Here is an 18,439-nt window from a genome sequence, read left to right as displayed (position 1 = left end):
CATAAAGTACAGGCAGTGCAGTTGCACGGGGGCCCATGAGGAGGGGGGCCCATAGAGAGAGTGGGCCCGCCAACAAAATGTTGGAAAACATGTTGGATGGAGATGGGGCCCTTATGAGTTAATGCCACCCCGACAACATGCCTGTTGTTAAAGAAGAACGCTCATTAAATTAAAAACAGTGCCTTTGCTATATATGCCCTTGAAAAAGGAATACCCATCTCCATCATGTTTACTTTTTCTTTATTTGCAAAACAGTCAAAAGCATCTATAACAACATTGTATGCTTATTCTATAACTGTCAATCAACCATTGTTGCCATTGCTGACCAGAGTTTCAAAATGACCACAAAAAGACATGAAAGTACCTCAAAGAGACACAACCAGCCACACAAAGATGCAAAACAATGACACAAAATGAGGCTGAGCAACTATTAAGTATGTGTCTTCGTAGGAGAGATGAGGGGGGCTTTTGCATATCTGTGCCCAGGTGTCCAGATTGCCTGATTGTAACTATTTGATTTATTTATACATTTGTAAAGTGACTGTAACTAAAGCTGTCAGATAAATGTAGTGGCGTAAAAAGTACAATATTCGCCTCTAAACTGTAGTGTAGTACAATCAAGTTGCACAAAATGGAAATGCTCAAAAGTACAAGTACCTAAAAACTGTGCTTAAGTACAGTTTTTGAGTCTGCACTTTCCACCACTGCACTCATGAGATAGAAGTAAAGCGTACTTTGATTTAAAGTCCCTTATTCATTTTTGTTTTGTAGCCTATTAGTTTTTCTTTTCCGTCAAACAAAAATTGATGTTTCTAAAAAGACGATTTGATGTCAAAATGAACTTGGATAACAGCAAAGTATCAAGTATCTTGCCAGTTGCAAAACAACATGCACCAAGATCGTCCATAAAAAAGCAAAGGTCTAAATTAGGACCAGCAACATGGAGGGCTTGTAAAATACTTCCTGCACAGAAAACGTTATATACATGAATCACCATCAAAGGAGAACCACGCCGACTGAGATGCCAACAAAGCTTGAAAGTAGTTTTTTTTGAGTGATTTCACATTATTTCATAAAATATCTGTTTCCATCACGAGTCCCATTATAGCGTATTGCTGCCACACACAAATCATTTAACACAGACGCCACAGTCAATTTGTTTTGTGTTGTAAGCAGGGACCTCATGAGAAAATTGTATTCCCTTGGATTGTAGAAAGTTAAAATATTGTATTTCACAACAATGGCTTAAGAGAAAATGTTGGCTCAATAAAAGTGTATGAGCCTCAGGGAAAGTTTGCCACTAAAATGAGAACCAGTCCCATCTGTGCTCTCAAAAGAGGGACCCCATTAGTCCCTGCTTTTACTGACACTGTAACAGGCAGGCTGAAGCACAGACAGACAGACACCTCATATATCAGAGTCGCAGAGAGCCAGTGGCTTTAGTTTCAGGAGCACTCAGGCCCCTGAGAGGCCGGGGGCCAGTCTGCCTCAGTGTGGTATTAGAGTCTGTGCGGGAACAGGATATTGCGCTTCCTCTGTACATGAAAAGAATACATCACCTCAGCCTACACAGGATAAATTATGTGCAGTCCGTCCCGGGGAAGCAGAGTCGAGAGAAGTTGGAGAGCAGAAGAGAAAACTTGCAAAGATTCTGTGTGGGATTAAAGATTCAACTCCTCTGAGTTAAAGAGATTCTTTGTGGCTTATTATTTTTTAAAGCTTTTGATAATAATTTTAAACATTGCCAGCTCAGGCCAACTTTCACAATCATTACAGACGCACGCTGTGCAGCCAGACTTTGCTCAAGCCCACAAAACTTTATGTCAGTTCCAGAGAAGATCCCAAAGTTTCCAGAGACGTTAAATCTGTCCGGTAGAATCTGGGGAAATGTGAATAGGTTGATATTATAAAATATTTCCATTTAATGGAACGGTGCAACCATAGAGACATCTTTGGTTTAGATATTTCACTATTTTCGCTGTAGATCCAATAAAGAACTGAAACAAGCTGATTTGACAGATACTTTTAGACAATGTGAAATAAGATGATTTTTTTCCAACCTTAGGTAGCCTGTGGAGTTTTTGATCTCTGGCAGCGCTATGCAGCTATTTTCTTTTTTTTTTATGAATGGGTCCCTGTTTTGTCTGTCTCATATATGAAGAGATACATTACTATTTATCAGTTTTAAGTGTCTTTGCTGTCTCATAGCTATAACATAGCTGCTCACAAGCCTTCACACAGATGCTGGTGGAGAGACTGTACCATCTCGTGACATGAACACGAGATGGTACTTTTTTTTGGAGCATTTTATGCTTTTGTTGTAGAGCTGATAGGAGAGAGATGGGGAGTGCAACAAAGGTCCCCAACCTAGACTCTAACAGGGAACATTACAAATCTGCACACGTGGATCGAGTACTGAATGGGCCAACCGGGCCCAGGCCAAAAGTGTCAGGAGTCTCCTGGCCTTCACCTGAAAAATGTCACATAAATTAATGAATACTGACAATGAGGAGACTCAAAGAGATGCAAAGGAACTACAAAGAGACACAAAATGGCTACGAAGAGACACAAAACAACTACGAAGAGACAAAAAAGACACTAATACACCTCAAAGAGACTCAAAATGACCTCAAAAGGTTGCAAAGGGGGACGTCGGTGGCTTAGTGGTAGAGAAGGCGCGCCATGTACAAGGCTGTTGCCGCAGCGGCCCGGGTGTGACTCCAGCTTTGCTGCATGTCACTCCCTCTCTCTCTCTCTCTCCCCCTTTCACGCTTGTCTGTCCTGTCGATTAAAGGCTAAAATGCCCCCAAAAAATATCTTAACAAAAAAAAAAAAAAAAAAAAGGTTGCAAAGGAACTACAAAGAGACACAAAATGACAACAAAAAAACCACAAAGCAACCAAGAAATACACAAATATACCTCATAGGGACACAGAATGATCTTTAGAACACACAAAACATCTGAGAAAAGACATGATTAAACCTCAAAGAGACACAAAATTACCACAAAGAGACAAAAAAAGAACCACAATGAGATGCTAAGGAACTGCAAAGCGACAAAACTGCTAAGACAGACACAAGTATACCTCAAAGAGACTCAAAATGATCTCAAAGAGATGCAAAGGAACTGCATAGAGACACAAAATAACTACAAATAATCATAAAGCGACAAAGATACACACAAATATACCATGAAGAGACACAAAAATACCTCAGTGTCAAAAAACAACCAAAAAAGACACAAATATACATCTTAGGGAGATAAAATGACCTCAAAGAGACACAAAACATCACAAAGAGGTGCAAAGAAACCACAAAGAAACACACAATGACTACGAAGAGACAAAAAAAAAGAAATGAATAAACCTCAGAGACACAAAATGACACAAAAAAAGAAGACACAAAACAACTGCAATGAGACAAAAACAACCACAAGGGAACACAAAATCTCCACAAAGACAAATAAAAAACAAAAACATGTGTAACAATTATAAAGACACTCAATGCAAGGACAAAAAAATAAGGCAAAACCACGACAAAGTCTGTGTGTCCTGTTCCTGTGTAGGAGAGGTGGTGGGGCCTTTTGCATATCTGTGCCCAGGGGCCCATTGTCTCATGATCCGCCTGTGTCTTCACAAGTACAGGAGATGTAGGGTTTAGGAAACAAAATAGGAGACTGCTTGTTAAAGGATAAACCTTTAACCTTACAATAAAAGCTCTTGTTGCTGTCCAGATTTATTTGACCAATCATACAGTGAGTTTTGGCATGTGTGGTGTTACAGACACATGTCCAAACACACATAAACATTTTATCCCTGTTTGCATTACATGGAAGTTTGCAGAAATGCTCTCATTGTTTGATACTGTTGACTTCCTCCAGATAAAAATATTGGCACACACTTTGTTTTATCTGAACGCGGACAATGGGACTTGACCCACAAGCCTGACCCGCATTTCAATTCTGAGGGCTCTTTCTTCCGAATGTTTAGTCTGCTGGTGGGACTGATTATCAAGAAGCAAAGTTCACCAAGTTACCATAATTACATGAAACTCTGCACTCCGGCCCTTGATTTTCAATTAGCATACGTATCTCTCCCTCTTCTGTGCATGAAGCAGTTTCAAAGCAGTATCAGGTGTCTCTGAAGGGCCGACGACCTTGACGTGATCACAGTGTGTATTTTCAATATGATAATTTCAGTGAACCACAATCCTGAACCTAAAGTTTGAGCTTCGACATACAAAAACATCTGGTCTTGCTATAAGATCTTGGCTCTCGGGACATTTTCTGACTAAAAACCCCCAGAAGGCTTCCCTTTTACCTCCATGCCAAGAATAAATATGACCCAAATCATCCCTAAACCTCAGCAGAACTCCTGCACATGAGCCAGTAGGTATGTGGCATAATTTCTGCATCATTAAAACCTTCACCCTCTTAAGTCTGACATGTTTTAGGGGGTGTATCACCTCTTTGTTAGGGTTAAGAAGACACTGAGGAATTTAAATCTGAGTCGCAACAGAGAGGGTCAGTGCAGCTTCGTATGCTGGAGGTCAGAGGTCATCGGAGGGTGAGGTGTAGGTCATTTGTTCAGTTATCTGTCAAAATGGTTCTCTAGAAAGGACGAGAATTTAAACATGAAAGAAATTAGACCACACAGATATGATTTAGGTCTATACTGTGTATTTAGTTGGACATGCCGTTTTGTCATCAACACACATACTTAAACCACCTGCTTATATTTCACTTATATGTAACATTTTGTTTGTTTAATCTGCACAACAACCAGGGAGAGACTCAAAATGACCAAAAAAAGATGCAAAATGACCCTGATGAGACACAAAACCACTACAAAGAGATTTGTTACGATTACAAAGAGACACAAACGACAAAAAGAAGAGGCAAAACCACAACAAAGCCTGCGTCTCTTGCTCCTGTGTAGGAGAGGTGGTGGGGCCTTTTGCAAATCTTTGCCCAGGGACCCATTGTCTCATTATCCATCCAGGGAGCTAGGCAGGCTGGCTGTTTCCCCCTGTTTCTGGTCTTTATGCAATGCTAAGCTAAGCTAAGCTAAGCTAAGCAGTGACTTGCAGCAGGCGTAGATTTACTGGACACATAAGATCATATTTACTACAGTTTTGTAATGAATAAGACGTTAAAGAAAAAACAATTCAGTAAATACGCCTCATTTCTGAGAGTTAAATAAAAAGATCAGTGGGCCTACCATTCTCATGCCTTTGTGTTAACTATGGAGCTAGAGCAGGGATGCATTAGCTTAGCTTAGCATAAACATTGGAGGCATGGGAGAACAGATAACCTGGCTCTCTCCAGATTAAACAAACAAGAAACAATGTGCTAGTAAACGTTATAGACGCAAGAATCAGGCTGTTCCCCTGCTTCCATCTTAACGTGAAGCTAACCACTTCCCAGCTATCACGAGAGAGGTCTTCTCATTTAAATAAGTAAATTCAAATAAGTCAATAAGCGTCATTTCTGGAATTCACAAAGTCAACATCTGGAACCGGTTGCACAAAACACCTTAAGTTTTCTCCTTAAGTATGACACTAAAGCCTTTATTTCTCCTTTCACAGTTGCACAGAATCCCTCAAAAGGTTTACTTAGTTAAGGAAAAACATTACCTCATTTACTGTGTTGAAAGAGATTTTACAGCGGTAATAGTTTCCATGGTTTGTTTTCCTGGACTCACGCTTGTGATGGCTCTTATTGTCTCACAATAATAGACATCAAAACAGACATGATACTGAAAAAATGGCAGAAGAAAAGAAGACAAGAAAACATACTGGTCAAAGGAGGAAAAGATTATACTTCTGGAGGAATACAATCATAGAAAGCACATACTACAAGGTCAATTTGATCCCCAAATACCAGAAAACAGAAAACAATTGTAGGAAGAAAAATAATTCAGAGTTAAATCTATAGTGTAAAATCAAAAGTGTATCCATCGGGTTCTCCTGGTTGCAGAACACTCTTATCGGTGTGTGTTAGATTTTTTTCATTTATCACCATAAACTCAGTCATGCTGCAGTTAAGATAGAGTCAGAGGGACCTTAAGTGTTTGGTTTTTTTAAACCTTGTTTTGGTTGCTAAGGTCTTTTGTGCAATGGTCTAGGGATTCCTTAAGTAGGCCTATAAGATCAAGATAAGGAAAAAAATCATAAATAATGAAGTGAATATTTTAAGGAAAACTTAAGGAGAAGACTTAAGGGTGTTTTGTGCAACTGATTTTATTTTGAGGAAACCTTAACTAGGACTTCGAGGAAAATCTTAACTTAAGGTGTTTTGTGTAACCGGCCCCCGGTCTTTGGTTGTGATGCAAATACTCAGGAAAGCGGCAAATTTCCTCGTGAGATCAACATGCCAGGATGCCAAAGAGCTGCTGTGTGACCGGTTGTACGCTAACACAACCAAATATCTAAGATGCCATTTTATATTAGATACCTGTTGAGGAATTGCTACGGAAAAAGTGGCTGGCAGCCATCATGAGGGCTCACATAAAGACAGACAGGAGTGTCAACCAAACCAGACCCTGGTCTTCCAAGTCAAATCACACTTATGGCTGCTCCACCCATTTCATTACAGTGTAATAATGTATATTTTCCCCCAGACAAAGATGATGGCGATTTTGTGACGCTGTGTTAACTGTGGTATTGTGGAACTAACCCTTTAGGAAGGAGAAGATAGACTCTTAAAACATGCAGATGAAACTCAGCCAAGGATGCTGATGTCAACGTATTTTCTTGGATCCAAAATGTAATTCCTTCATCATCCTTGCTTGTTAAGCTCTTTTTTTTATCCATGTCAGAGTTTTTTTTAATCTTTATGCCTGAGTGAACATGTCCCGGCATCAGTCCTGGTGCTCTGTTATTACAGTTTCATTATTTCAGCACTCTGCCATCGCAGGCAGCCAAGATCAAAGGAGGACCAGGCTGGTTTGTGTTCAGTCTCCTCTGTGTGTATTGACATTTAAGACAGTAATGTATGCACGCTCGAGCGCTTCGGAGCACAAATCAATGCACATCTTAAGTGAAACCTGCAGGAGCGATTCACTTCAGAGTCAGTAGGCAGCCAGACAAACATAATGATAGTGGTTTTGCCATAAAACATGATTACTTAAGTCTGGATTATAATTGAGTCATGTTGTTTTAATAAGTCTAGGACGGAGAGTGACTCCAGCAAAGCACTTAGTTCTCAGAGGAGGGGGAGGAGGGCTGGTTTTATACTCTGAGCTTTTTAAAAGACACTCTACCAAAGAGAAAAGGAGAAAAGAAAGATTTAGAGTTACTTTGAGCACTGTGTAGTGGTGAGTGATGGTTTACACCCACATCCTCGTGAACCACACACACACACACACACACACACACACACAAAAGACCCCGTGGACATGCTGAAGATCACAGTCATGTGAGAGATGTCTACAGCTGCGCTTTGAGGTTGTGTGAGAGTGCAGGAGGGTTGGTTGGTTTAGTCTCTTCTTTCTTCCACAGTCTGTGCGTTACCCGTTTACACACGGCTGAGTTCACAGGTGCAACCGACTCTCATCAAACACTGACACCCGTAAAGACATAACAGTCTCTTCTTGTTACTGAGTAGCTTTCTGTGTTCCCGTGTGATAGATTTCTCACGGCTTTAAGTGGAGGCTGAACAGACAAAATAGCACAGAGATAATAGCAGTCCTATAACAAGTATTCAACTACTAGTTGAGTGACGGAAAATGAATTGCCAGTAATCCTGATAATTGATTAAGTTATTTATCACGCAACAAGATAAAGAGTCTACAGTCATGCTAGGAGCTCTGTAAGGCTGTACTGAGGCACAGTTTAAACAGGGAAAGTGGTTGTCCCTACTCTAAGGCAGTAATTCTAACATATATTAGAGGGGACACATCCCCCCTAATTTCCAAATGTGCTAATATATTCTCTCCTCCACAATATATTGATTTAAAAACAGGCCATTCTGTGACAGGAAACCATGCACTGCTGTCTGAAACAATCATTAGCAAATGTAATCATAATCTGGTTCATTACCGCTTCTAGTGTTACAGCGTACTGCAGTTCAACATGTGGTTTGTCCAAGTGGTGTTGCCAAAGGCTACCCCAGCAGAACATGGCTAACGGGTGTATGCAATGTCTTTATTGGATTATATTTGTCAGTGAATGTGTCATGTAAAGTGTCATTCATTTACAGTGCACTACATGTGTAATTTATGTAGACAGTCAAAGCTGTTGCATATTTGTACAAATTAGTTTTCATTTTCTACTATTCTATGTTCTATGTTACTATTCTATGCTATGTTCATTTTTTAGTTTTTGAATTTTTTCTGGAGGGGGACCCCCAGCCTCTCCACCAGATATGATCCCCCCATTCCCAGTGTTGACTCCAGGGCTATGGTCTTGACTTACACTAAAAATATATAACCTACCACCTTAGCTGGTTGATGTGTACTATGTCTATGAGGGTCCTGAAAAACAACGCCCTATCCAAGGAGCTGCTGGTGTCCTTCTACAGATGCTCTGTTGAAAGTGCACTGACATTGCAGTGTGGTTTGCCAGCAGCACTGCTCAACAAAAGACAACACTCCAGAGGGTCATCAACAAAGCACAGAAATCGGCTCTGTCCACCTCTCCTTAGAGGAGCTGTACAGGTCTCGCTGCCAGAGAAAAGCCTGCAGCATCCTGAAGGACACATCCCACCCAGCACATCACCTGTTCCAACTGTTACCCTCAGGTAGACGGTACAGGACAATAAAAGATAAAACAAACAGACTGAAAAACGGCACATATCCCTGGGCTGTTGTGATAATAAATGAACACTGAAGGGTATGCCCCTTTTAAATAACCTCTATTTATTAGAAATTCTCTTTTAACCTTGTACATAGGATTTAATTTATGCTTAGTTAAGATAGTTTGCTTTTGTTTTTGCACTGAACAGGAATGCTTACAATTTCATTGTACAATGAAATAAAGATTCTGATGTCCACCATCTTTGTTTAGCGTAGTAGCATGCTAACAGTTGCTAACAAATGTAAAGTACATGTAAAGCCTATGGGAGTGTCATTTGTATTGTATTCGGTCAGAAGGTAAATTTTGACTTGACGCTGGCAATTCATGAAATGTTAAACGATCGACACATGATTAACATTTATCGTCTAGGGACAGCATGGTGGTGCATTGTCGCCTCACGGCAAGAGGGTCCCTGAGTTGAACCCCGGGGTAGGGGAGCCCTTCTGTGTGGAGTTTGCATGTTCTCCCCATGTCAGCGTGGGTTTTCTCCAGGTACTCCAGCGTCCTCCCACAGTCCAAAGACATGTAGGTGATAGTCCTCGCCTCTCGCCCAATGTCAGCTGGGACACGCTCCAGCCCCCCCATGGCCCATAACAGGATAAGCGGTCACGGAAAATGAATGAATGAATTAATGTTTCATGGTAATACATACTGAGATATTTCACTGGACACTGGCATCCCTTGACATGCTAAAAATGTCCAATTTGTATATTTCTAAATTATCAGATTTTAGACTGCTGGTCAGAAAAACAAGCACTTTGAAGGCATCACCTTGGACTCTGGGAAATTGCTCGGTATTTTTTCACTTTTTTGGCACTTTATATAGAAAACAGTTGATCATTTACAGGACCTTGTGGTGAGGTTGTTTTGACAATTACTGTTTTAAGGTCAAAAATAGACTCAGTCTCACTACATTGCAGTAATCTCAAAATTTAAAAAGAAATAAGATTAAAAAAACAACAACTTATCTGCTTAACTTTATTGACAACTCGTTCATTTTGAATGATACAGTTTTATGAATGATATCAGTATACAATATTTGATGTACCTCATAGAACAACATTGTTTTGCACTCAGTTTATGTGCACCAGGCTCTTTGGACCTGTTCTCTAACTGCAGCTTAAATCAGACACCATCAGCTGAATGGCAGACTTCACCAACATCAAGGCGTACCCCGCTCTGTGATGTGTCACCTGTCACCAAATTAACATCCAGGCTGCCACTAACTATATTAAACCAGGATCTAAATGACCGGAGCTTTGAACCAAAGAAGCAGAGCCTGAAAGCCTCCGTGGTAATGTGACATCAAAGACGTGTGCAGCATATGAGCTTCATTAAAGACGGATACATGAAGTAACACATGTTCTCACTATAACACAGAGATATGCATACATGCAAGAACACACAGAGGACACTGTTGTTAGGAAGAGCATGCTTCCACTGTTCCCAGTGACCCCTGCTTCAAGGTGATGTAAAGCATGCAGGAAATGCCTCATGGTGACTTCCTGGCCTGTTTTAGAGCTTTGAGAGAGAAGACGTTCAGGAAGGAGAGCCGGAGGAGGCAGAGAGGTATGTGGTCACAGTGACTTGCTTTCAATACTTGGGACATGTTTGATATTTACAGCACCAGATATTTCTGTCAGAGGCTGGGGGAGGTACAAGTCAGAGCAAAAAGGACGGTTTATACTGGACTTTATCAGGTGGCCAGAAACAGGTCTCTAAATAAATGATATGTTGTCACAGCAGTTTCTGCTGCCCCCAGACGGCCAAAAAATCAGTTGATGCAGGTTTAATAAAATATACTGTACTGTAGCTGTGCGAGACTGGCCTGTTGTTGAACTCAGGATATCATCAATATGCAAAGAGAGACTCTTAAGTATTTAACATTTTGTTTTGGTTTTCATTTTAGAGCTGATTTCTGTGGCCAATTTATAACCTCTGGAAAAATGTAGCAGTGCAGTCCATTTTTACTCAACAGCACAATATCTTTAAGCTACCGGGCAAACTCAACTGACTTGATATCAAAGTGAAAGTTAAGGCACAGCACCTTGCACCAAATGAATAATTAAGCATGATACCTTATGGTTAGGGTAGGCAGAAATCTGGAAAAGGCAAAAAAAAAAAAAAAAAAGAATTTGAAAATACACCCTCCTGCAGCTCTCCCCTCTCTGTCCTGTTCACAGACTGTAAATCTTGCCCCACACCTCTCCTCCACCACCACGCTCAGCACTGGGGCACCACAAGGTTGTGTGCTGAGTCCACTACTCTACTCCCTGTACACACATGATTGCACACCGGCTCACCCCACCAACACCATCATCAAATTCGCCGATGATACGACCATCATTGGACTCATCTCAGGGGGCGATGAGTCTGCCTACAGGGATGAGATCCACAGGCTGACTGCGTGGTGTTCAGCGAACAACCTCTCACTGAACACAACAAAAACCAAGGAACTCATAATTGATTTCAGGAGGAAACACATCACAGACCCGGCCCCGATCTACATTGGAGGGGCCTGCGTGGAGAGGGTCAAGTTTCTGGGGATCCTAATCTCTGCCAATACAAGGGCATCAGTTAAAAAGGCACAGCAGAGACTCCACTTCCTGAGGGTACTCAGGAGGAACAACCTAGAGAAGAAGCTGCTGGTGGCCTTTTACAAGACAGCCATCGAGAGCGTTCTGACCTATAACATCACGGTCTGGTACGCTGGCTGCTTGGCCATGGACAAGAAAGCTCTGCAGAGGGTAGTGAGGACAGCTTAAAAGATCATTGGCTGCTCACTGCCCTCCCTGGAGGACATCGCCACCTCCCACTACCTCAGTAGAGCAACAAAAATCATCAGGGACCCCTCACATCCTGGTCACCACCTGTTCCAACTCATCAGGGACCCCTCACATCCTGGTCACCACCTGTTCCAACTGCTGCCCTCTGGCAGGCGCTACAGGACTGCCAAGGTACGCACCTCCAGACTCAGAGACAGTTTTTTCCCCATGGCCATCAGTACACTGAACTCTAATAAGCCCTGACCAACCCCAGCCAACTCCCTCACATCATTCTACACCATTACATGTCATATCAGTCTCACTCTTTCATACCTGTGCAATATATTTATACATTTTTTTAAATACAGTATTTTTATACAGCATCCATATTTTAAATATTTATTCTGAAGAACACTTCTTTTTGCACCTATTAACAGTGTTATCTGTTGTGTTGTCTTGTGTTGTCTTGTGTTTTAATTTGCTGTCTTTCTACTATGCACCAAGCGGAGTTGCATCTCCAACTTAGTTGTTTGCTCTGCCACAATGACACTAAAGACTTCTATTCTATTCTAAGCCCCTCCCACCAGACAACTTATGCAAACGCTTCATATAGTAACCCGATGTTCCCCATACACTTAATTTAATATCTTATTTCAGTGTAGAGTTGCACAGAGTGTATTCACTCAGCACCTCCTTGCGCCACTCTCTCCATTTTTCAGCCTGCTATGAATCAGCAAGCTAGCCACCTCACAATGTCTTTGCGTCGCTCCCCGCTGCTGTGGACTGGTTCCCCAGGAGGAGAGCAGGCAGCAGCAGGAGATGGACCTTAGTGGCTGTAGTGGCTAAAATTCGGTGAGCAGACCTTAACGCCTGATATCTCAAAAGGCAGGTGGCCAGCGGCAGTGCCGGGTCTAATCTATGTAAGGGCAGCAACATAAAGTTTGGTAATCCAGCAACAAGTTGGGCTGTCCAGTTCGCTGGAGCTGGGGTTTGCACTGGCTGGATTCAGGTTGCTGAAAGGGGGTCCATCTACAGAGCTGCTGGCCACTCTCTTCTCATCAAGGTTGCCTGTAGCTGCAGAAAGTGAGACAGAGGACACACTGTGCTTTGAAGCTTTAACGTTAAGTGATATTAGCGACATAAATCTAAAAACTAAAAACTATTAGCAACATTTTATCTCCATCTCTGAAACACTTGGTCAATATCGACACATCTTTTATTTTGTTTATTGTCAGATTCTCTTTTTTTCCAAGTACATCTTCCTTTTTTCAGTTGCCTTCTCTGCAGGAATCAGGCTTTCACTGAAGGAACGTGCATGCACACCTGCATTTTCAGAACATCCAATAGGAACGCCCTTTCTCAGAAATGATCTGTGATTGGCCACAGTCTCCTGTCACAGCCTAGACTGTCTAAGAGGAGGTGCAGAAGTCTAGTGTTCTCTCAGTGCACTTGAATTACAATAGTATACAATGGGATTTTTGCCCAGTGATGCCAAAGTTAAACTTCCTTCCCCAGGATTAAATGATAAGGCTGGCGTTAGTCCATATTTTCCTACTGTCAACAAGTCCCATGAAAAGACCAAAACTAATTTACTGTGTGAGTCCATCTTGCAATACTTAACAACTTCACTACTGAACTTGATATGTTGTAAAATAAGAAAAAAATTACTAGACTTATCCTTTAAAAAGTGACATGTTGGGCACACTATCTTCTAACAAACTGTATATGTAAGTGTTAGCATGTTATGTACTGTAGAGATGATTTTGGTGCCGAGACTGTACTAAGTAATTCAGATGAGGCCTTTCATCAGACCAGAACATGTTGTCGTGTGATAAATTAACATTTATCTGAGAGGAAGAGGAAGAAAAATAGAAACACAAATCAAGCGTGAAGTCAGATGTTACACATTTGTTACAGATATTTAAACTGGTTTGGGTTCAGGGCCTGCTGACCCTGCACACCTGCAGCCTTTCCACTGAATGGTAGTTATCGTACCAGCTGGCCTAAATGGAAATGTTTCCTGTGTTTACCACACACACACAAACTTTTGTTGCTCCGTCGATGTTTCGACCCATGTTTGCATGCACCGTGTCAAAGCCAGCTTTGCAATTTTACAATGGAAATGTTTGTTTTTCCCAAATAGCATGCTGGTACTGGAAATCTTGAGTTCCCACTGTATGATTATCTTATTGAGTGACATACTTTCCTTCAGGGCAGCATGCAGTGGCAATTAGAGAAGATCTGCTTTTCCCCCAAAGTGTAGATGCTAAGCCCAGATGAATGCTGCGCTTTGTTTAACCATTGTTAACTGGTGAAATGTGAAACTTGCTTCAAATGGATGTGAAGCAGTGTTAAGTTGCATTAAAGGGCCACCTGATTTTGCAGCCCTCTAAGTGTCCTATCATTCATACTTAACACTGCACTTGAGGAGGATACTGAAGCAGTGCACTGTGGATGCTCTGCTGCTCCTAATAGCATTGCGGCGGTCCACACGGCACAGAGGTGAGGCGTTCCTGCTGGGAGACGCCCCAGAGACACGCTGTCAAAAACACCCGTGGAACTTTCTCACAGTGTAACCCAGTATTCCCAGGGAAAGGCCTTTGAGAGGGGGATCGTTTCCTCAACAACTACACCACTTTGCTGCGCCGCTCCTGAGGAAGCTGAGGGCCCCCCCTCTTTCTCTACTCCACCCGGGGCCCGTGCGGGCTGCTGGGGAGACGAGCGAATGTTCAATAGAGCCTCTGTATCAATTACCTGAAATATCAAACAGCACGTAAGAGGGCGGTTGACTTGTTTGTTTGACTTTGGTGGTCAGAAAGATTTCTGGCAAAACTCTGAGTGTGAAAAAGTTTATTTGCCCCAGAGGATGTGTGAGGGAAGCTGGGTCATTGACTTATCTCCATCACAATTCATCGCCCAGGAAATTCAACTCTGTGCTGCACAATACAGCCAGACAATAATGAGAAAAGAATAAATCTTGTACAGTTTTTGAGGTGAAAGAAAGTTCAGCAAAGACAGAGCTTTGGTGCTGCTGTGAAGACAGAGCATACAATCAGTTACTTTAGATTCATTTGGATTCTGAGATAAAAACCCCCCCCCCACTAACATAGGTATATTAAACGCCATTTTGTTTGGCTACATTTCAGCTGTGACCTGCATTTGTGTCTTATTGTGTCACTATCAGAGGAGGGATTGTCCAGAAACAATGCAAAGAGCTAACAAACACTGACTCCTGACAGGTTTTGAAAAGCCGCCCCACTGGGACTCTGCAGGCTCTGTGTGAGGCAGGGGGAGCTGCTTTTGTCATGATAACTACGACTCTGAACTTTTGACATGCACATAGGATGGAGGGTGTTAATGGAAAAGAGTGATCTGCCAAAGTGCTGACAAGAGAGTGGGGAGAATTTAATAACATTTAAGAGCCTATGGAAAAGAAAGAATTCGTTAAACCAGGAATGAGACCAGTGTAAGGTCAGACTACATCTACACATGCTCCATAACCGCACCCAAAGACTTCAGAGGTCTGATTTACATGAAAAGCAGGGAGGGGGTGAAAATGGCAACGTGATCAGTTACTAAACCAAATTCCCTTTTTGCTAACCCTGTCTGCCCCCACCGCTGGAAACTGCGACCCTGCATTGAAACGACCTGATTGTCAGCAGACCAACCTGTGAGTGCAGCCGCTCTTTGATACCAGCAATGGGGGGTTTAAAGAGGCGGGGCAGGGAAGTGGCCACAAAAGCCTTCTGTTGCAGCCCGGGAGTGGGGTTACCTGCCCTGCTCTCTGCGGTGGGGTCTAATTTCACACATCACATGTGCATGCATACGCATATGCATGCACATCCAAGAGCAAAACCTCACTTTCTCACACACATACAGCTGCGGCAGGAGTTTGAGGCGAGAGGAGTGTGCATGTGGTTCCTCGGGGGACAAATGAGGTTTGTTTGTCAAGTATTCAGAGCACGACACCGGGACAAAAGCAGCCACATAACCAAAGTACTGGGTGACAGATAGTCATTGTTCTGTAGGAAATGACACGCAGACAAGCTGCTGGAAACAGACAGAGATGTTTCCTGCTAAGTTTTTTTTCTTTTTTATGTGAACTAGGACTCATTCTTGGTGGGAACAAGTTTAGCAGCCAGGTTCACAGCTGCAGCACCTCCCTTGGGTGTTAAAAAATGAGCAGTGGGTTTAAATGGATATGTAGGGGAAATTTTGATTACCTCCACAGGGATACAAAACCTCTAAAATAAGAATAAAATGGTCACTCAAATGTTTCAGGAGTGAGCAGTGAGGTTTAACAGATGGGATCTGGACAGTGTCTATGAATGTTTTACCCTAATGATACATTAATCACAACCGCCTAATAGTGTGACAAGGTGGGGAAGGAAAGAACGTTAAGGAAAGTGTGTTTGCTCGTGAAGAGAGTGGTGAGAGAGGAAACAAAGGTAGCATTACATCGACAGGAGGTCAGAAAAGTCCGGAGGACATAAAGGAGACATCTCAGGGAACAAATACTTCAAAGGTAAATGATCTGTAGGAGGCTGTGAAGCAGGACTCTCCTTGTTCCTCTGACAGACCCAGTGACATCACCATTAATATTCCTTGTTCAGACTGTGTCTGGTAACACCCATAATCTTTCTCCAACAACAAGGATCCTATTCCTGATAAACGATGTGAAGTATCACCACTGAATAATCAACATTAAAGGGAAAGTACACCCCAAAATAAAAAATACATATTTGTCCTCTGACCTGTAGTGCTATTTATCAGTCTAGATTGTTTTGGTGTGAGTCGCTGAGTGTTGGAGATATCGGCCGTAGAGATGTCTGCCTTCTCTCAAATACAGTGGAACTAAATGGCACTCAGCTTGTGGTGCTCAGAGCTCCAAAAACATTTATTTAAAAAACTGAATGGCAATGTCTCTTTCCCGAAGCATAACTTAATCACAGTGCAGAGAGAAGTGAGCATCTACTGCTAGCTCACCTAGCACCACTCAGCTAAGCTAATGTTACAACTCAGTCGAGGAGGACATCATCAATGTGTACATCTCCTGCTGTCATGAGCATGAGCCTCTCCTCCATGAGTAGATACATGACTCCCTCTGTGCAATGATAGCTGGCAGAAGTAGCTCAGGAAAATAGTTCCTACGTGACACTGCTCACAGCAAGGTCTGTGGATTATCTTGAGTAATTGGCAAGTGATTTCTGGAAAGAGACATTGCTGTTGAGTTTTCAAATTATTATTATTATTATTTATTTTTTTTTTTGGCGCTTTGAGCTCCACAAGCCGAGTGCCATCTAGTTCCATTATATTTAAGAGAAGACAGGCATCTCTACGGTCAATATCATCAACACTAGGCAACCCACACCAACACAATCTAGACTGATAAGGGACTGTAAGTTATTTATGAGAGGGGAGCGCTGGGGACTTTTTTTTCCTCAAATTTTGGCTTAGGGGAGCAGCATACAAATTTAGATGGCTGTATTTTATATTAATTTTAGTGCTGTTTTTTTTTTTTTTTTAAGAAAACATACTTTCAGTTTGTAAGACATGTTTTCTTTAAAAATTGCCCAAATCACACCATTTATTATAGCCCAAAACTGTAAAAACAGAAATACTTAATTGGATTTTCAAACTTCCAGTGGCCCTTGATGATATTTTGTGGGACACAGTTCTGTCAGAAATAAAACATGATCAAATCTGAGCTTAAAATAGTGATATTTCATTAAAATCACTTTAATATGTCTGTCATTAAAAAAACTGGCAAAAATAAGCCATTTGCACAAACTAACCAGCATCAAAGATGAGAGTGAAAAATCAAGGTTTTTTGAACTCCAGGATTTATCTTCAGCTTTTCATTTTCACACACCAAAGGGTGAGTTGAAGCTTTCGATTTACTGGTCTATCCACGTCCCAACTCTCACCTATGGTCATGAGCTCTGGGTAATGACCTAAAGAATGACATCACAGATACATGCGGCCAAAATTAGTTTCCTCTGTAGGGTGGCTGGGCTCAGCCTTACAGACAGGGTAAGGAGCTTGGGCATCCAGAGGGAGCTCGGAGTAGAGCTGCTGCTCCCTCGTGTCAATAGGGGTCAGTTGAGGTGGTTCGTGCATCTGATCAGGATGCCTCCTGGGCGCCTCCCGTTAGAGGTGTTCCGGGCATTTCCAACTGGTAGGAGGCCCCGGGTTAGACCCAGAACACACTGGAGGGATTACATATCTCATCTGGCCTTGGAACGCCTTGGGGTCCCCCAGGAGGAGCTGGAAAACATTGCTGGGGAGAGGGATGTCTGTGGTGTTTTGCGTAACCTGCTGCCCCTGTAACCCCGCCCCGGATATGCAGATGAAAATCAATGGATGGACATCAAAGGGTACGTTTATAAAACCTTACAACTAATCCAGGGCTGGGAGGAGGGTCATGTATTTCCCCAATACAATCAGGGAGGCTCAAAGAAAAATATTTGGAGTTTCAGGGAGGGTATAAAAAAGAACAGTCCCTAAATAGCACTACCGGTATTCGGACATTATGTTTTTTTATTTTATTTTGGGGTTGATTGTCCCTTTAAGAAAAAGCAAATAATAAAAAAAAATAGTACACAGAGCAAAATACACACGTCATCCTAACATTAATTCAACATTTCTAAGAATGCTACATTAGCATTAGCTCCAGACAGCTAGCTTAGCTTAGGAAAACTACACTGCTCAAAAAAATAAAGGGAACACTAAAATAACACATCCCAGATCTGAATGAATGAAAAATTCTTATTAAATACTGTGTTCTTTACATAGTTGAATGTGCTGACAACAAAATCACACAAAAATTATCAATGGAAATCAAATTTATTAACCCATGGAGGTCTGGATTTGGAGTC

Source organism: Epinephelus moara, chromosome 19, assembly GCF_006386435.1.
Source record: "Epinephelus moara isolate mb chromosome 19, YSFRI_EMoa_1.0, whole genome shotgun sequence".
Classification (NCBI taxonomy): Eukaryota; Metazoa; Chordata; class Actinopteri; order Perciformes; family Serranidae; genus Epinephelus; species Epinephelus moara.
The sequence above is the reverse complement of the archived record's forward strand: the minus strand, read 5'-3'. Positions refer to the sequence as shown.